The sequence below is a fragment of the Apis cerana genome, linkage group LG6 (genome assembly GCF_029169275.1).
Source record: "Apis cerana isolate GH-2021 linkage group LG6, AcerK_1.0, whole genome shotgun sequence".
Classification (NCBI taxonomy): Eukaryota; Metazoa; Arthropoda; class Insecta; order Hymenoptera; family Apidae; genus Apis; species Apis cerana.
Window position 1 is genome coordinate 2,507,979 of NC_083857.1, and position 21,789 is coordinate 2,529,767.

Consider the following 21,789-nt stretch of genomic DNA (forward strand, 5'->3'; position numbering starts at 1 on the left):
ATTGACCGAAATAACCGAGCACCGTACTTTACGGCTTTGTGCAGCAGATGATACCAAAGACGACGGTTATATCCCCGACGATAACTTTTCGTTCTGCTTTCTTTCCTCGATCGTTTGATATCGTATTCCACCAATTCTTTTTTGAATAATTCGTTTTTCACCTTTGTTTTTTGTCTCTGTACTCCTTTGATGATGAACATTTCATCACGATTTTAAATCATTATATATTTTATTGTTGAATTTATTATGGTCATCTATTCAAAAATTTTGTAGAAGTGATTTTATGAAATAGCGTTCAGAGTTGTTGTTGTGTTATTATATCTTGATGTCATTAATGTTATTAAAATATCTTCTTTGGTAGAAAGAAGCTTTATAGATAACAAAGAATTAATTATTTTAGAATATTCTTATTATCGACTTAGTTTTAAATGATGTTTTTCTGTTTCTAGAAATATTGAAAGGAAAAAGAAAAATAGGTAATAATAATGATTCAATGGAAATTTTTTGCAGTACTTATCTTATATGTTTTAAAAACGTCCTTTTTGAAACACATCTAACATTTTTGGTCCATTATTTTTCCTATTCTGAAGAGATTCTGGCATCGTTCTTCAAACATGTCTCCTAGGTCTCGTGTACGTGACTTGGTAATTTCCTCTTTCTTAAATAGACCCTCTATCCGGATGTGCTGCTTCGTTGAATTATCCCCCAGGGATTGGGATCGCTTGGGATTCAGTAGTAATTGCAATCGCTTTGTTTGTCGGAACATTTTCATGTTAAACGTTAGATTTGAATGTTGTTTTGTTACGTTATTTTTTTAAAAAAACAATAAACGAGGTACAACGAAATTTCATTTATTGTGATTACAATTGTGACAATGTACATTGTCTCTAATAATTGAATATGAACAATTGAGTCCTGTTTTTTTTGCAAGAAAAAAATTAGATAGAATCGAAACTTTGAATAAGAATTGCACAATTTTCTTTAATTTCTGTCCTCGTTTCCCAATCTTCTTTAATTATTATCCGATTCCTTTTGATATTTTTATATTTCACCAAAAATCATATTTTCCATCTAAATTTTAAAACCATTTACACGAATGCATTTATTACGAATACTGTATTTTGAAATAAATTGTTTTTTTGCCCCTCTCTGTGTATAAAAAATTTTTTTTTCCTTTTATTCTATGATTTCATATTTTAAGCAGGAACTTTTGTTCGATGTATGTGATCGAACAAAATCTGGGTTATAGCAAAGGTTGAACAAATTCATCGTGATTTAAGGGTATGCTTTTGAATTGAACATTGTTCGGGATTGCACGTCGTTTTTATTATCAAGAGATTCGTTCGTTCCTCCAATCTGCTTTGTCATCGTTTAAACTCTCGTATTGTAAAAGGGAATCGAGAATACCCGCTTAGATCGAAACGCATGGAAGTTATTCGTATATTTCGAAATGGAACGAGTGAAAATATGGAATATTATATTTTTGCTATAATGGCCTGTTGTTTCATTAAAATGATTTAATAATTACTCACTTGGCTCGATATCCATACGAATTATATGAAAATCAGGAAATTTCATTTAAAATATGCTTAAATACGATGGTAAATTAATCTCTATAACACATTATTATCAAAATGTTTAATTTTACTTTGTTACAAACATCTAAAAACTTAAAATTTTTAATATATAAAAAGTTAAAAATCGTTTTTCAAATCTGCATAATTAATTTTAATTCTTTTTATAAAAGATTTAATCACAAAGATACTCATTGTGATATTATTCATAAATATCAATGCTCCCAACATTGATATTTACTTGACAACGAGAAGAAGATTGTCGAAGGAGGGGCAAAAGTTGGTTTAAACAAATATAACAAAAAAACTCGAACAATCTTAGTTATTTAGCTCCCAGAAAATCGATCCCTTCTCCAAAATCCTCTCTACCATGTACAATTATTCCATTCCATCCGTGTAGAATTTCTCAATTATTCTTCATTATCGAGCCTCGAGTTTGGATTCGAGAAAGAATGAAAAAATTAAAAAAAGAAAAAAAAAAAGAGAAAAGGAAAAAATTAAAAAAAGTGGTTTTTTCTAACTCGTTCTTGCCCTCCACCTATTTCCCCCTGGCTGATTCTCACTCTCTCGGCCCGCTTGATTCGCATCCCATTTCGGTTACAGATCTCCCCCCCTCTTTCTCATTTTTGCCGGGCATTTCCTCTACGAGATCGCTCATCGAGGGCATGGCGGAAGCCGGCCACAGGCGCCTATGGCTCGATCGATATCAGGAATATACGCGAACCGCTTTAACCTGGGTTAACCGCAGATGAAAGCTGAACCGGGGTGGACGGCGACGCCGTGCCGGGCCGTCCGCGCGGACTGAAATCACGTATTGGCTCTCGAATACGGTTCGAGCCTCGTACTTTCCCCGAAAGGTGTACTCATCCCCTTCAGATTCTAATTAGTGGTCCCGAGTGCTTTTAGCGGAGGGGCGAACTTCGCGACTATAAACGACTCTGATCTGTCCCTTAACTCGTTAGAGAGAACAGAAACGTGGAGGAGCTTATTGGATACCGGCGAGTTTCCGGTGTCAAAGGATTTTTGGCAAGGAATAATTATTATTCTTCTCTCTCTGTTTCTTGCTTAACGAACGTGAGCGAAGAAAGATATATTTAATGATTTTAATAACGATTTCGATGACGTATTTGTTTATAAATTTAAATTTTGAAGGGTGCAGCGTGCGGTTGAATCGCTATTGTTTGTGCTTCATCGATGGTATATTAATCTTTTCGTGAATAACTGAATAATCTGGTATAATATAGCGGCGTTGAATTGTATATCGATATTGGCGATACCAACGAAATATGGAATATTGCTCCTTTCGTGAAGGATCATCGTGATGGTTACAAAATTTTTGTTCCACTGTGCGTAAATGTTCAATCTATTTGAAGCCGTATAATGATAATACGCAGGAAATGTATTCAAATGATTTCGATAATTATAGATGTAATTGGGAAACGGTTAATATTTTCGGTATATTCTGCAACGAAAATATTCCACAATGATACTTAAATTTTGAGATATGTAACCTTTAATCGTGTCGATCATACAATTATTCTTTTTCTCGAATATTATATTCAAACGAATAATTAATTAACATTATATATTAAAAAAATTAAAGATCTTAACGAATCCTTTAAATATCGATTAAAACGAATAAAATTTTAATACGAGAATATAATTGTTACCTACGCGCAAACAGCAATTGCCCGTTAATGGGTCGGTCGTTTCCGGATTAATTTCGTCGAGTAAACGGAATTAAAGGGGAGACGGTCGATCATAGAATTCGATGCTCGATCTGTATCGGCTCGTCCCCGAGTATCGCACGCTTTTGTACTTACGGATGCTATTTGTCGAGGAGTCCACAAAGCGTACTTGCACGCTTCGTTGTTGACACTCGACCTAAATAAAGCACCGTCCACAACGAAACCTATACCTGCATCCCCCGTTTCGCGCTTTCTCGTGGGGTAGTCCACGCAGATGGAGAGGGATAGGGCGATAAGCGCGGAAGAAGGGAGAAAGAGGAATGGCATCGAATCGTAGCGATTGACGATTGTCCCATGGAACCGGACGGTAAATTGCGTTAGACGATTCTGCGACGATGTACATGCCCGCCTCGAATACGGCCATTCGTTCAGAATAGTAGGTAATTTCGAACGAAATAGAAACTCGAGGTGGATGTGTGTATATAGGTATATATATATATATATATCGTAGATAGGGTAGATACGAAATATGGCGTTCATTCGCCAAATAAGGGATGCAATCACTGGCGAAAGAAGGTTTTCGGTGGGATCCAATCGTCGTGTACGGATACTCGTGTCGAGTACTTGTAAACCTGATCGGTTATCTTTTTCGAGCCGATTTGCGAGATGTCGTTGTTTTCGTATGGTTGGAATAATCGAAACGAAATTTTTTTATGGTTATCGAATTAATGGTTGACAATTTTCGATCGCATCAAGGTTTTAATCAAGTAGTATTATATAAAGTTAAGTTAAATCTAAAACGAAATTGGAAATTAAATGAATCTTTGTTCGACGTCAATTAATTTTAAATTTAATTGCATCTCAAATCAAAATTAAATAAAAAGTCTTTTAATTGTTAATGAGTTGTCTGTTGTAGAAAACTTGATTGAAATTAATATAAACTGTTTCGAAGAAACGTTTTGTTAATAAATTTTTGACTTTGATATTTGTATTAAAAAAAAATCAAGTTTGAAGTTTTCCAAGTAATTGCGATCTTGAAATTTTTTCTTTTAGTTTTTTGTTTTAATTAATAATTATTAATAATGTTACGTTAATAATTCGTAATTTTTTTCATGATTTGATTATACGAAAGGGATGTACAATAAAATATTAAATTTAAATATTAATTTTGTACAAAGGCACACGGCGTCTTCGTTTAATCGTTAACATTGAATTAATTTCGTATGATAAATTAATATCGAATCCATCCGAACCGGTGATGTTACATTTGTAAATAATCATGTAAATAATTTACCATATAATTAATTGAACTAATTAATTTCGCAATATCCCACTTTTATCTTGTTTTCCGCATGTTTTCGTTCACTATCTGTTTAGCGCAATTATTTTGATTTATTATTTCGAATTATCTTAATATTAACGTTATTATAATCAAGGCGATCTCGCTCGGTCAATTTATTTTTCGAAAAACGTTTCAACTGCTGATATTACACCGCGATAAACTTTATTTCGCAACAAAAATCGCAAGATAATATTGAATCAAAATAATATCAATACACAATAAATATTCCCAGATATTAATTCCTGTACGAACTTTATCGCGACATCCATTTATTATTAAACTGAATTGTTTCGTTTTCTCTCGCTCCTCTAACTACGATTCGTGCTCAATTTCGCTCTTATTTCTTTTTTTATAATTGTTTTCGCGTCGAAAAATACTCCATTCATCGATTGAAATCTATTTGAATTACCCGATAAATCTCCTTCCCTCCCATGTATCCCAAAAATTCTTATAAAACGAAAAAAAAAAAAAAAAAGAGAAGAAAAATACCCGCAACGAAACTCTAACAATTGGAAGGAGAAATTTACAGTACGAGTCACGAGTTCCCGAAACAAGATTCGAAACCCTATCGAACTCGATTGTTAGAAGAACAAGAGGGTTCGTGCTCGTTCGGCTACGTCTAACACGAAAACTTCCCTCACGACTCGATTCATCGGGAGAAATCACTTTAAAATACTTTCCACGGTGGTGTAGTATCCACGGGAAGAGGGACGCAAAGGAAGAAACACTCACGACGACGACTCGAATAAAATTTATTACACTCGGGGAAGAATATATATTCGGCGCATGACTGTGGAGGATCTTATCTCCTTCCGTGCACAACTCAGCTTCGATAAAAGTGGGTCAGTGAGATTTCCCTTCTACTTCTGCTCCTTCCATCAAAGATCGCGGAGCGGAATGGTGGAAAAACGGGACAAAAAACGGCGGATGCAAATCGCTCCTCCTCCTCCTCCTCCTCCGCTTCCGTTCGAGTGGCATCGCTAAACTGACAAATCAGTTCACGTAGCCGTCGGTTTACATTCGAGAATTGTGGGAGCACGGTTGGTAGCACGGCGCGTTGCGCGTGAGTGGGCGGGAAGCATGGAAAAGAATGATTTCTCGTCGGTTGGCCGGCCTGTCGCGCGAACCGAATGTAAACCGGATGGCTTCCGGTTTCCCTCTTCCACTTTGTTTACATTTGCGGCCTCGTGGGCGAAAAATTCCCGCTAGTTTCCACCGGCTGAACCTTTTCCTCCCATTTATCTCTCTTCTGGATAATGTATAGACTCTAAATTTATCGATCAATTGATTTTGATCAATGACTCCATTTTATCGTGATTCTAGAATTTATTCGATTATAAATTCGCGATTATATTAAATTATTATTGAACGTTTCGAAATTATTAATTATTTGAAGGTTGATATTGTAAGAATTATTATTTATACGATAACGATATAAATATAATTATTACATTTAAAATAGAATATATTTTACTCGTAAAAATAATAATCTCAATATTTAAAATTCAATGTTTGACGATAGAGAAATTACATTGTTATTGTTCTTTTTATAATTAATTTATTATAAAAATTTACTTTAAATTTTAAAATATTGAATTAATCCTTAATTAATTTATTATTGTATCGACGCGAATATCGACATATATTGATATATATTTTTCTTGTATCGTAACAACTTTAATCGCTGTGATTTGTTCATAATAGAAATAGAAAAAAATATCGTTTAAGATGCACGTATTTATATACATATTTTCCATTCTTGATTAAAATTTAAATAAATAGTAAATTCATAATAATTTTATCACTGTGCATGTTTAATATCAATAAGTTTTATCAATAAGAATAAAAATAAGAATAAAAATAAGTTTTATCATCATCATAAAAACTTAAAATAGTAATATCTGCAACAAATGAAAACATTTGAAATAGTCTTATCGTAATAAGATTATAGAAATTCTGTTTATACGTAAACATATTTTCATTAGATATTCTCATTTCATCAAAAAAATCATAGGATCACGATAAAAATCACGATAGAATGTTATTACGTTTTAATGAAAAATATATAATTATCTTCGAATTGTCCATCATATTATACTCTTTCGTTCTCAAGATATCGCCTTCCACGATTCAAAAGTTTCAATTTTTCATACGCCCTTTGCCATCCAAGGCTATAACACGAACGTTTCACGGGAGAACGTTGAATTTCATTTGGCGAAAAGTATTTCGAAGCCAAAGATGTTTGACTCCGATAAATATTATGATTGCAAACTCGACAAACTTTCCAGCTCGCTTTGGATCGGATAAGACCCCTTAAAAGAAGAATACTACAGAAACAGATTTCGTACTGGTATTGGTTCTCTTGCGAATCGAATATGAGAAGGGGAGGGTTTCATCGGGAGAGGGGAGGGAAGCGGTTAAAGAACTTTTCTAACTTTTTTATACGTCAGCTTTTTCCGTTTATGCGTGTCATTTGCACCGGTCCGCTCTTCTTTTTTTTTTTTTTTTTCCCCTCCCCCGTTCGTTATCAAAAACAGCGACTGCAGCGACGACAAAGAAAACAAATTTCGTTTTTCCGTAGAAAAATCGAGGCCAGAGATGGAATGGCTCGATACGGGTTCCCGATCAACCGCTGGAAAGTATCGATTTTACGATTGGACATCGGTCGATACCTCGAATGTGTAAACGTGAATTAGTTCTATAAAGTTCTTTGATTTACATCGTAATTCTCCCGTGGCAAACTTTTTTTTTTTTCCATTATACATTATCTTTTGTTCGTTTATCTTTTGTTGATACTGGAAAATTTTTAATTGAACTAATTCGTATTAAAGTTTTGAACGAAGAAGCTTAGTTTTAACTTTATTTTTTTTTTTGTTCTAGAGAAAGGTGCAATAATGTACAGGATATTTCGAAAATGAATCGATACGTAAGGATTTAAATATTCAATAGTGAGTAATAAGATATCGTAAATTGCTTTTAATATTTACTTTTTAAAAATTGGTGATTAATATAAAATCATATATTAAATTAATATATTAATGCAATAAATTTTTTTTATTTCTTGTTTCTTAGTAAATAAAATGTAAGTTTTTTTGATTTGAATAAAATCGAGCATAATATTTGAATTATATTTATTTAACGGATAAAGGAAAATCAAAAATACAAAAATTTTATTATTATTGCGTTCATTGTTATATTGAAATTGATTTTGCTAAATTTAATAAATTTTGATAAATTTAATCATAACGATTATTTCTTATATTTAAAATCATTTGCATCAAATTTCTTTTTGAATAATGAAAAGATTCTGAAAATATGAAATTACAAACCGTAACAAATTATTTTTTCCCCGAGGAGTAAAATGTGATAACTATTCATCATTCATAGTTCTTTAAGGATTTTTCTTTAAGGGTTTCGTCATTTTCGAATATATTTGGCAACCAGATCCACGAGAGCTTGTTACTTCCACGTCTATTCCTATTTCTTTTAACTTTATCTTCATTTCCCTTCGATATATCTTTTTTTAATAACCTTTTTCTTTTCTCTCTTTCCTCATCCCTATCATTATCCCTTTCAATGTTTTTAAAAAAGATTTACATTCCTTGAAAGAAGAATTCAAAGATTCGATTTCAATCTGTTAAGAGAAAACGGATTATTTTCATTCCTTCCACCTTAAAATACTAATTAATCCCCCCCACAACGATAAAAATTCTAAAGTCTTCAGAAAATGCAACCGATCAGATTGGCTTCCGAATAATAGCTCTCATCCACCGATCTAGCTGAGCTATTAATTGACGAAATATATTTAATTAATTATATAACCTCTGTTTATACCGCGAAAATTCTAAAAGTTGTTTGAAAGAAAGTGAAGTTAACCAGATTCGGATGTCTCGAGCTCGATCTTGAAGTCGTTGTGCAAGTTGCACGGTTTTTATCACGAGACGATTTATCCCGCATTGCTCGCGCGCCCATTCATATCTCGTCCAACTTCTTATTAGTTTCCCGGTGAAATTTATCACTGTTCCTCCTCCTCGGGCTACCAACAACCCCTCCTCCACTTGTTCGATTTTCGAAAACACGAAAACAAGCGGAAGAAATTCCGATACCAACTTTTGATCTCCGATATTAACTTTATTCGTATATCGTAGATCGTAAAAACGTTTCTCGCCGGAGAAAATATTTGCTCGAGCTTTTTTTCGACTTTTGCCGCGGGGCAAAAAGGGAGGAGGGCAGGGCTCTTCTCCTCGACGCCGTTGGAGAACACGCCGCGTGTAAAATTTACGCGTGCAACGGGTCCAACGTTTCCATTTCTTGCGCCATGATTTTTAAGCTGAAAAATACACGGGGCATGAATAATTGATACATTGTGTGTCGAGAAAATGTTACGTCGTATATGATATTAGTTCGTCGTTTCTTTAGTTGATCAATCAGATGATTGTTTCGATCGGTGGATATTTTCTTTGGTTGTTCTGTTGGATGTGAGATTATTATTTCGATTGGTGGTGAATTGTACATATTAGAGGTATAGTAATTGTTCCTACATTGTGTTACAAATTCATCTAAATTGATGATTTTGATTTGAATGAAAGTTTGTGCGAAAGAGTATAAATTATACATAATTTTTTTTTTTAATGGGAAATGTCTTTAGAAAGCTGAAATCAATCTTCAAAGTTCCAGCATTTTCTCGTGTTTTGAACGCAATTTTTTTTTTGAGAATTATTTTTACGATGAATGTACAATTAAAAATTAAATATTTGTTATATGAAAAGTGAAATATTCGGATATATTTATATTTTTAAGTGATACGGTTTGATAATTGTGCTATAACGAAAACAATAATATATTGTGGGAAAACTTCAAACGTTTTATTGTTTGTATTTCGTGTAAATGAAAACAAGAAATATTTCATATTTACATTATTACATCGTGAATTTATTGTTGAAAAGTTTGGTGAATAAACATACAAATAATTTCCAAATATACAACGAAATGTCGATTATTATGTATGTGTTTCCATAACTGACTTTTCGAATAATCGATTTGAAAGAACTAAATTTGCGAAAACATGAGAGAACGTCAAATCTCGATGTTTATTACGTGAAAATGCATTCATATAAGTATTTTCAGATATTGTCAAATTTCTGAATTTAAAATTTTTGAATTTGAAGCAAATATTTTTATCTTTTGTTAGAATAAATTGTAACAATTTCAATTTAAGATTTCGATTTTTAATTTGTTGATCGTAAATTTTCTAATTTTATTTTTTAATATGAAATTTGATAATTATTTCTCTTAGATAGTAGGACAAATTATACAAAACAATAATATTTGAAACAGATATACTTATCCTACAGTTAGATAAAAAGTAATTAAATATGAAATGCTATTTTGTTTTTGAATACTATTCCTCCTCATCACTGTGTTCAGAATTTACATATAAATCCATGTTTCTCTGAGTTATTTTTATGACTCTTCATTCAGCCATTTTTTCTTCGTCATATTGAAAGAAGATTCTAATAACAAATAAACTATAAGAAAAAAATCTAATTAAGTGGTTCATTATTCAATGTTTATATTTCACAAAGTTAGAAACACGATATTTTCTTTTTAAAATAAACATAGATATAAATACTTACTTTTAATAACATAATATATTCGAAGCAACTAATAAATTCCTTTGATCGATATTTTCATCCTATTTTCCCGCATCTATTATCATAAAATTCAATTTTTCTGATAGATTCTTGAGTCTCCTTTCTCACAACTGCCATATCTACCGTACTTTATTATAGAATTTTTCCCATGAAAAGTTCTTAAATAAGAGGTACCAATCTCTTTCGACGTCATTAGAAAAAGAGATTTTGCTTAGAAATACGTACACTCGTTTCACATTCGAAAGACGATCTGCTTCTCACCGTTTCGAGATTGGATACGAGCATCCAACGCGCTTTCAAGGCGATGTATCCCCACGGTCGACAGTTTTTCGCTCGGATGGCCAGAATTTTCAGCGCAGAGGGACACATCCCAGACGCTCCGCGGAGCGCGAACGATCGCGATGAAACGAAATTATACTATATGGTCGATATTCTCGACCGTGTACCATCGAAGCGTGGTGGCCGCGCGAGACCTCGTGAGTAAAAATAAAATTTTTTCCCCCCTACTTTCCCGTTCAATGCCTATAATTGTGCCAAAAATAATGATTAAACTTTGTCTCGGTGAAAACAAAATTTGGAACAAATTTCGTGATAGATTATTTGTATTAGTTATTTTTGAAAAAACTTGTGAAGTTGCTTTTGTTAAAATAAACATATTCGTTCGTTTTTCTCCCCATTTTCTTTTGCTTTACATATTCAAATTATGATTTAATGTTTAGGAGAAATTTTTGCGAATGAAATATTTATAAAATCTTGGTTTAGATTGTGAAATATTATTTTATATTTTTGTTTATTGTAATGGTTAATTATAATTATAATAATTGTAATTCTTTTATCATTTCAATATTTTTATTATCTTGTCAAAAATGAAAAAATATTCCAGTATTTATTTTTCTGTGTGAATTGTAGGTAAAAATTCTTTTCTAAAATAAGATTTTTGCTTATGTTGCTTCTGCTAATTGCATTATAAAGTTGCAGTAAAAAGACAAAGTACGTGAAATAACTTGTTATTTGATCTCTTATAAATCCATTTATAAGAAAAGAATATTCAACAAATTTTCTATCACATTTTCTAAAATATTATAATCAATTTTGAAGTGGCAAAACCCATCGACATTTGAATTCGTGAAATACACTTTCCCAAATATGTGCACAATTTTTTCGTCTTTTAAAGATAATAGTGAATAACCGTTTCCGGGAGCCATGTTAAATTTTTCAAAAGCGTGTTGATTATCCAGAAAATCGAATTCGAATGAACGATTTTAAAAATTAATTTTCATTGACCGTCATTTAAGAAATATTTCAGAATGCTGTTGTCCTTTCATAGTGATGTTTTTTTTTTGGGAATAAAACGTGCGTCCATTTGTTAAAAGCATCATCATTTTCTTCTGTCTCATCGTTATTTCTGCATTCGTTCTCTTATGCTCATGGCTGCTTCAACGCCCTCTGGTGGTTGTACATTTTGCCTCTCGAAGGAAGGTATGACGCAAAGTTTATCGTAAAAGTTTTCCGTAAGTTTCTCGTCGAATGAACCCTCGTTCACCAAGCTTCGAAACCCAAAGCATCTTTTGATCTCCGACCAGTGTTGAGCGTTTTAGACACTATAATATACTGAACCGATTTTTTGCAAGTTGCCAAGTTTAGCCGCTACGATTTTTATGGCAAGATTGTTCCAAAAATTCCAATAAATCATCAGTTCTCTAACCTTTCATAAGAATTTTCGGGGAAAATATTCTTTGGAAAGAGTGGAAGAAAATATAGTTGGTAAAGTAGCGATGCCATGATTTATTTTGCCAGCCAAATGAAAATGGGGAAAGTTGTTCTATTAATCTAATCTAATGCATTTTCTTTCAATCATTTTACAGAAAAAATTTTTTCTCTGCTTTTCGTATACATTTTATGGATGAATTATGGAGATAAACTTTTATAATATAGAAATATTTAATTATATTATTATAGCAAATTAATTCATAACTGAATATTTTCATTATGTCAATGGATATATAAAAATTAAAGTTTTTGTAAAACTGGATATATATTTAGTAGTTGGATTTGATCGATTGAATTCAATCTAGAGAATTATTCTGAAACATCAAGGAATTTTATTTTGTAACTTTCCATGATGATCAAATAAAATTTGAGAATATGTAATGAGATATGTTGTATTTTATTTTATTTTTTTATTTCAATTAAGAACAAATTTAATTTAATTAAGAACAAATTTAATTTTAAACTTTCTTAATAAGAATAAAAAATTTGAAGCAACTCGTTTCTTTAGTGTTACCATATTGCAGTAGTGAAAAAGTTTAGTGGTGGTATTTTTCTTCTAATTTTCACAATTTCATTTTTAATTATCTACTTTCTTAATTTAATATATGTAAATGTATTATTTTCCATTTTATTAAGATTTTGTTTTCTTTTTTTTACATTTTTATTATTTAAACACTTTGTATGTTTTATTTTGATACAGTAAAATAAAGTACAAAGGCAATAATATTTTAATAATAATTTTAGTAATATTATAATAGTATCATACATTTATCATATTGATAACGGTATCGTTTCTTTGTTGAAATTTATTATTACTACAACTTAAAAGTACTTAAATAAAATATGTAAAAAATTTTATTTTTACACCATAAAATATTTCATTCATTGTTAAAAAAAAATTAATTAAAAAGGATATTTGCAAGACTCATTCTTTAAATTTACAAACAAAAAAATTTTAAAAATAAAAAAAAAGAAAGAAATAAATATGAAAGAAAATTCAATCTTCGATAAAATTCGACAAAAGCAATCCATTTCAATGAAACCGTAATAAGGAAGAAATATATCCACTTCCAAGTGTCCGATATTTTCCCTAAAATCGTATCGTAAGAGGCCACGATAAAAAGTAACACAGGATCACGTTCCAGAGATAGGCTTTCTCTTGAGTCAAAAGCCCTCGGCGTCGCATATGGAAATAGAAGGATCCCCTATATACCGAGGGCAGTTATATTTCAGGAAATTGAAATTTGCTCGTCCTGCTTTTATCGAATCAGGAGATTGAACGTAGCCTCGATTTTGAACGGGCAGATATGTAATCTTTGCAGAAAAATATACTTGAAGACTTGGTGTTGCGTTAGAAATTCCCTTTGTAAAACGATAAATATTTTTTATACAAACAATTTTCACGATTTCGTTTTTCCATCCAAGTATCTGTATATTCGTTAGGATATCGGCAAAATGGATATATTCTTTGGCCACGATGTGTTGAGAACAGGATTTAATCGTCAATAAAGTACGATTCAACTTGAGTTTTTCATCTTGTTGAAAGTTTTATAAGTCCAAAATTATTCGATCAACACTTTTCTCTATCGAGAAAATCGGATGATGATTTGATCGATCTTCAACCCCTTCTTTGAGACAATATCGAGATGGCAATCTCGGTTTGAGATTGGAACCAATTAGAAGCGATTTATTAAAATTATTGTGATCTTGGATAAAGTTGTACGAGTGGCTACGAACGGTGTGTTTACTTAAGCAGTTTTTATAGTAATAACTTTTATTGGAATTTTCTTCTCTTGAAAATCATGAATATAAGCTAATTCGCGTAATTTCCATATCTTAAATAAGTTTTAAGTTATGAATTTAAAATTGTCGCAAAATTTATTAAGTAGAAATATTGTATGATTTCAAGGAATCAAGTGGTGTATCAGTTTTATATATAAATAGGTTTAAATAGAGTCATATGTTTTTCTCATCATGAATCGAAAGAATATTTTTTAAGTAAAAAAAGTCTAAAATAATTATTATTATTTAACGAAATATTTTATGATAAATTGTTTCGAGAATTGAAGAGTATCATAAAAAATACTAACTGATAAATAATAAAATATCACGTTAAATTAAAGATATAAATACAAAATATATTTACTGACAAAAATTAAGAGACAAATCATTTATTCAAATTTATTTATATTTCCTGTTTAAGAGATCCTTTGCACGAGAAGAAAAAATTATTTTCTTACATTAATTCCAATATATTCATCTCATAACAAAGAAATGTTAAAAAAGAAGAGGAAGAAAATATAAAGAAAGTTTTGAAATTTCTCCACATAGAAGAAAAGATTATATATTTCACTTTTTCGAAACTTATATATATCTTGCCCTTTTGTATTTAACAATTTTTCATTAGACATAATGTAATTTAAAAGCTATTCGAGTCACGTGAATCATCCTATGTACAGAATTCTTTATCTATTAGGGAGAGAGGCACATCTTTTCGCCAATTTCTCTCTCGAACAATGTTGTCCCGATAGAGTACATAAAGCAAACAAAAGGATAAATAGAAAGATGGGGAGAAAAGGAAAGAGAAAAGGAAAGAATTAGACATTTACCTTTTCCTCTGCAATACACACATACACACACAGAAGTTCAATCAAAAGTAAACGAAAAGGAAAAGGGTATATTGTTGGCTTGCTCTGCACAGCCTTTTTCCAGTTTTAAAACGACGTACTCTTTGAGCCTCGTATACGACATGTATAGAGAGACGTTCCTGTCGTAAAATCCCCGAAGGGCAGTTACGTGGGTGCATACCTAATCAGAGAGACGTCCTGCGGAATGCTTGAAAGCATGGAACCACGTGATTCTTCCCATCTCGTGCCAAGATATTCGCGTACTTTTGTTAGGAACGCTCCTAAAGGACAGCGCAAACTGTCATTCCGTGCTGCGGACCCTCCCCCGCAATTCGCTACGAGAGGAAATGGGAAAGCTCTTCTGTTGCTCCAAAGTATTAATTTTCCATGCACAAGAGCATTCGTCTGTATCGATTCAAAGCTTGCGCTTTGTCCGTTTGAAAACGGCTTATTTCTCGATGGAAAATTAATTCTCGTAAAGGAAACGATCGTATACACTTGGTTCAGTGCGGTTTGCGATAGATGGCGCGATCGATGCACAGTTCGTTGAACTTTTGATACAGATTTTTAATTATTCCAAGATGTTGGAAGTGTCAATATCGAAGTTGACTGGAACGTATATATGTATAGTACAGATTGTGAAAACATTGTTACAAAGAATTTTTATAGTTTATTCGATTAATATTGATGCATAGTGTTTTATCTGTCGTTCAAATAAAATATCTTGTATTTTCAGAATTTTATAGTTTTTATTAAATATTTAATTATTCATGGATATCGATGCCATATATTCACACTTCGTATTTTTTTTTTTATAGTTTTCATATAAATAAACCAATATTTGAACTTGTGATATTTTGGATTTTGATTTTTTAAAATACAGAATGTTTCATTTATCTTGCTTTTTTTAACCCTTTAACCGGGAAGAGCGGATACATCCGCTTTCGATAATAATTCAATCGTTGGTCTAACGGATATATCCATGGATTGATAGCATATGTATTTTAAAAGTGACAAAATTAAAAAAAAAATATATTTTTTTAAATGAAAAATAAAAAATTGTTTGAATTTATGAACGAATTATTGAAAAATAAAGAATATTTAACGAAGAGGTGATAATAAAAAAAATTTTTTGTAATATTTTCATTGATTGAATTTTAAAACAAGAAAATTATTTAGTTTCTTTGGAAAAGTTTTTAATGTTTTATAATATAAAGAATGTCTCCGAAATTATGATATAAGTAGCTGAATAATATTTCTACATAAAAAAAAATAAGCCAAAAAAGAAGCGTAACATTTTTAAGACTTTGTTTTGAAGTAAATCAAAGTTTGTGAATTTTTCAAATATATTTTATGTACGCACATATATCGAATTAAAATTTTGAATAAAATTTCTTCGATCGTACAAAATCTCTTATCTAGATTAATTTTTATTCTATCTTAAGTTTAAAAGAAAGCAATTGCTAAATATGATTAAAAACCAAGATTATTAAAAATTGTTTATCAGTTTATTGTTACACTCATTTTTCACACGAGTACAATATATGGGGTACAAAGAATATAAGATCCTGAATTTACTTGGATCATAACGAGACAGAGGTAAAAGGAGCTAGCAGGTTACAGAAGAATGCCTAACGACTAGAAGATGAGCATGCCCGCTGATAAGACAAGTCTTTATAAACTCAGCTAGCTAAAAGACGCTGACAACAAAGCTGACGAGAAGAGAAAAGCAACATTTCACCGTTACGGAAAACGAACCATCTCCCTTTATCAGTCATTTGTGATTCTCACTTAGACTTTCTTGCTTCTCTTCTCGAACTAACAAACTAGTTTTAGAAACGTTTTACGTCATTCCATTTCTCCGCAATTGTCAAATAGAAACAAATTTTGTAAAGTTTCTAGCTGATGTTCTTAATTATATTTATTAGGTAATTAAATACTTCCTCTAATGATGAAACTTTCTTAACCACAACGACAAATATTAAATTCATTTTATATTAACAAGTATAAGAAAGTATACTACTAAGAAATGACTATAAGAAGAAGGTTTAAATAACTAACTAGGTATATTTTTTCGAAATTATGAAAAAAATTTTAAAAAAGTAATATTTATATATAACTTTGAGATGAGAGAAAAAATCGTATGTATCACGAAAATGTAATTATTATTTAAAATATATAACTTGTTAATTGAAATTTTTAATATAAGAGTTTTGACATTTATTTAATTTTATTGAAAATAATATTAATTAAATTCAATAAATCTTGACCATCGAAAAACATTAAATATTATTACAATTGATTTCATTGTTATTGATAATTGCTTCATTCATTTTTTATAATTATATTTAATCATACATTTTTATATCAATGGAAAATTATTTGTTTTAAAGTGCAATTTTCGATGTTACAATTATTAATGTTATCAGTAATTCTTGTTATATTATTTTGAATTTTAAACGAGAAAAACATATTTGATATTGAAGTATAATTTATTTTTTCATAATATAATAATTGATAAAATAATAAATTGTATTTATCTAGATCTAAGTTTTAAATTGACGTGGAATAAATATTTATCAACGGCATATTTAATGTTTGAGAAATATTATTATTAGTGAAATTGGCCATTTCAACAATTTAATATATTTCTCTTCTATAAATGTGCATCATTCTGTTTATTTTAATTGTTTATGAGTAATACATTTTACAATGAAAATTGGTAAGTACGTTACATTGATTGTGCACACAATTTTGCATGCAATTTTTAATGCTCTAAATAATTTATATTCTTAAATTACCTTGGAAAATACAATAAAATCAATAAATCGCACTTTTATTCCTATTTTAATCCAACTAATTTTTTACGCATTAAATTTTTCAATCGATCTATGTATATTAAGATTTTTATTAGATATTTTTTGAATCTATGTTTCGAAATTACGCTAAAGATATACCGTATTTTTATAACAAGTCTTCCATAACATTATCGAACCGAATAAATTGACTTTCAAATAGCAGAAAATAATTTAATATTTTCTTCAATAATGAACAGCAATAATGTTTTAATATTCCCAGTTTTAATATATTCTTGAATAATTTAACTCGCGCCATTAGTTCGCAACAACAGAGTAATTACGCGCCAATGGATCTTATAATATAAATAAATTTTCAAACGGAAAAATGACTGAATAATTCCTTAAAAATTACATCTATACTATAACCATTTGAACGATATCATAATTTAAAGAACGCAGCATAAAAATCTGTTACACGTCGTCCCAATAAAAACCAAACGTCTTTCCTTATTTCATATATATACAGAATACATCGAAGAAAGGGATCTTTTAAGTTCACGCTGCACGATTTCGAGCCACTTCTCGCGGTCTTTCGAACATTTTGAGAACCGATGTTTCCACGTTATTGTTCGTTCATGGAATTTGGATACGGTTCGGTGATAAAATATGACTTCACGCTTCACAGTGGAAATCCTGAGTAAAGTTCGAATAAAAATCCGGATGAAAGGGAGGCAAAGGGATGAAAGAATTCGATCCACGAGTACGTTGCACCAATCTCTGAGAAAGTTTCAAAGACAATGATTGCTCTGTCACCGGAAACAGGTGGGAAGGATACGCGCTAATTGGAGGTGAATCGGGGCTTGGGTGAGTTCGATTAATCGTGCGAAGATAGAGATGTTTTACAAGTCCCCTTGCGAAAGGAAAACCGGCCGATTTAAGACTTTCTTCTCGTTTTCGGCCAGCTTTTCTTTTTTTTGGAAAGTAATGGAATGTTAATCATAATTTTTAAAGGCAAATATATTTTGATATATGTAATAGAGATTTTATGAAAAACAAGTTGTATAACATATATATATATATTTACAATTATTAAAAATTTTTTTTTCAGTTTATTGATTAAGAATAGATATTAAAGATTTTATTAAAGTTTTTAAAAATGATATTTTACAATTATGAATTATGTATTAAAAATGAATAAGTTTTATTTAAGAATTTGATTTCATTATTTGATTATTGAACAAGCATCTTTTTCTATTGATAATTTTAAAATTCAAGTTGTTAATTTTTATAGAGTTAGATTTTACTCTAATCTTAGTATATTACCAAAGCTCAAAATTGATATTTTGAAGATTAATATTTTAAAAGTTTAGATTAAAGTGGAAATGCACTATATCTTAGATTGGAATATTAAACTAGAATATCTTAGATTAGATCAGATTGAAATAAATACACAGACAAAATATATGTTGGAATGATATGGTTTTGTAAATATGCTGAATATTTAATATAGCGAAAATAACGTTGTATCGAATAGAAGTAACACCGTTTGAAATGAATATCCGCTTTAACATGGTTGCAATTTAACTGTCGTTCAACAATCGTGATTCCCAAATTGTTTTGGTAAAGGCACTAAACAACTACAATTCCAAGTTTTCGTTTGCACGAAATTCACTGTTTAACTGTCTTTTATCCATCCCGGCAAACTTCACCTGTCACTCGAAAGTAGAACAAGTTGTCATTCGTCACAGGAAATCTAATTACAAAGTCGTGCAACGAATGCCAACAGAATAGATTGACAATTCGGTATAATAGAAAACTAGTTCCCTCGCAATTCTTTTTTCCCATTCAATATCTATGTGATCGGTAGCGAAGCTATTAAAACTGACAGAATTTCATATCCATGATCGCTTTGTAAAAATTTTCATTCGAAGTGACTCGGTATGCTTGGCACAAAAGATAACAAATAAACATGTTGTATAAAAATATATATTTCTTTTTAAAAAATTAATTTAATTAAGATTTCTCAATCGTGCATTTGTGATGTAACATATAAAGAACATTTAGAAAATATCCACAATATAAAAGGATCGTCAAATTTCTCTTAATCCTTTCGAGATTAACAGGATATTACGTTAAAAAAAAAAACAAATCGAATTAAAAAATAGATATTGATCCTAAATTCTTCTTGTGAATTGTATTTATCGATAGTTTGTCTTTGACTGTGTCGTGAATTATGTTGTCTGATTATGAACTCTCGGAATTTTAAATGAATTCCATCCTTTCAAAAAAGCATATTTATACAGCCAAGATCGGTCATCGATCGAATATTTTACGATTGTTTATGAAAATTGGGGGAAAGCATCGATCCAAAGTGTTGATATGCGAAGAAATCGAGCATAATCGAAAATAATATATTATAATGGCGTGCATACCTTTTACGTGTTGCTCGCGATACGAACACATCCATAATCAAGTAAATAATAAAAATATTCTTTCTATTTAAAACACGATGCGAATATATGATTCATTTCACTTGAAAATTAAAACGTTCGTTTAAAATATTCACAAAAGTAGGAATTTCTTTTTCTGATCAATTGTATGAAAGTATATTATTTCCTTACATGGAAAATGACTTGTCGAGATACGAAATATTGCAAAGTTGTAATTGGTTATTCTGAATCGAGCACGCGAACTACGACGAAATTGATTTGTCGATGATTATCTTCATGTTTATTGCATCTGACAGCTATCGTTGAAATACGCAGGTAAAACCAGCAGTCTAATTGCGTCCCACGATATACTCCAAATTCGATAAGACAAGTACGTTCCTAATTGTGGATCTTGTCATGTACGATTATCTTTATCTCGATTGAACAGAAACTCATTCTAATATATTGTATCAGAGGAATATTCCAGGATATTAATGTGATTTCTAGTTGGATAGATGTAGCCTGAAGATCGTAAAATGACTTTTGAAGTACTGAAAGTACGTGCTGATTATGAATTTCTTTTTTTATATCTTTTATGATGGTATAATTTTTAATATTAATGACATAAGTTTATTATTAATTAACGTAATAGGATAGATTAATACTTAATTCAATAAATTCGTTCATGTTTCTTTATGAAAATATTAAATATTGATAATTGTATGTAGAATTTGTATGCAATAAATGATGTTTATGATACATTGTTTTTGGACAAATGAAATATCATACTTCTTTAAAATTTTTTTTCAAATTTCTATCAAATTTTCGAATTGCAATTAAAAATATGTAGATTTCAATAATTCTAAGTATCAATTATCTTTGAATTGATGTCAATTTAAATTTTTTCAAGTCAAAATTTAGCTACTTTAGGTACAATAAAAAAATTTCATAAACTTTGAAAAATGATTATTTTTTTTAAAACATAATAGTGGAAAAAGTTATGTGAAAATGTAGTTGAGAAAGAAAAAAAGAAAAAGAATCGAATTTTGGATTTTGGATAACGAGAATTTATTCAGATTAAAAAAAAACATAGTTCGAAAGAACGAAAAAAATCAATTGAAAGAACAAAAATTTAAATTATAAAGTTGAAACTGCGCTTTTTCGCGTTAGATCGTATGCAATTTCAATTTGTTCGAATTTTAATTTAAAATATTCTTTCAATTCATATAAAAAATTTGTACTTATTGTGCAATAATTATTTAAAGAAAATTACAATATTCTTTCTAAAAAATGTCTCTCTTATTCTTGCTTGAAACTTCTATTATAATTTTCTTTGATCTTTGAAATTGCAAAACGGCTTTTCAAAAAAGGTGAACGTGAAAAAAGCATTATCATCCATTTTAGAAAAATTGGATTTTTAAATGCACGATCTAATTTGAAGAAAATTAAAAATATATATAAAAATATATGTATATATTCAATAAAAAAGCATATTAAATTTATAGAACCGATTATAGTAAGTAATAAAAAATTTTTTCCAAAAATTCAATTCAGAATTGCACAAAATCCGGTTCAGAGGATTTATTTCTTCAATCCATGACTGGTGGTCTGTGACTTATCATGTAAAAATTCCACTCACACATGCACAACTCCAAATATTAATCAATTTTATTACTTTATATTTACCGTGCTTATTATTGCGTTTATGTTCCTAATATATAATCCTAAAAAATAAGATATTATTCTATATTATTCTATATTTTATACTCATTCTGTCTTAATCCTAAAAATGAAGATTCATCCATGATATCTTATTGAGCAAAAAATTGGCAATTAATTACAGGTATTGAAATAATTTAAGAATTGAAAAGATTCTAAAAAAGGAATTTCTATCGTAACATAAAGCG

The 21,789-nt window shown here is 30.1% G+C and overlaps 1 protein-coding gene across 10 annotated transcripts in view; it reads right to left on the minus strand.

Moving 5' to 3' along the window:
• LOC107993497 (lachesin) overlaps window positions 1-21,789 on the minus strand; it is a 405,235-nt gene that overhangs the window by 17,818 nt on the left and 365,628 nt on the right. The window lies entirely within an intron of this gene.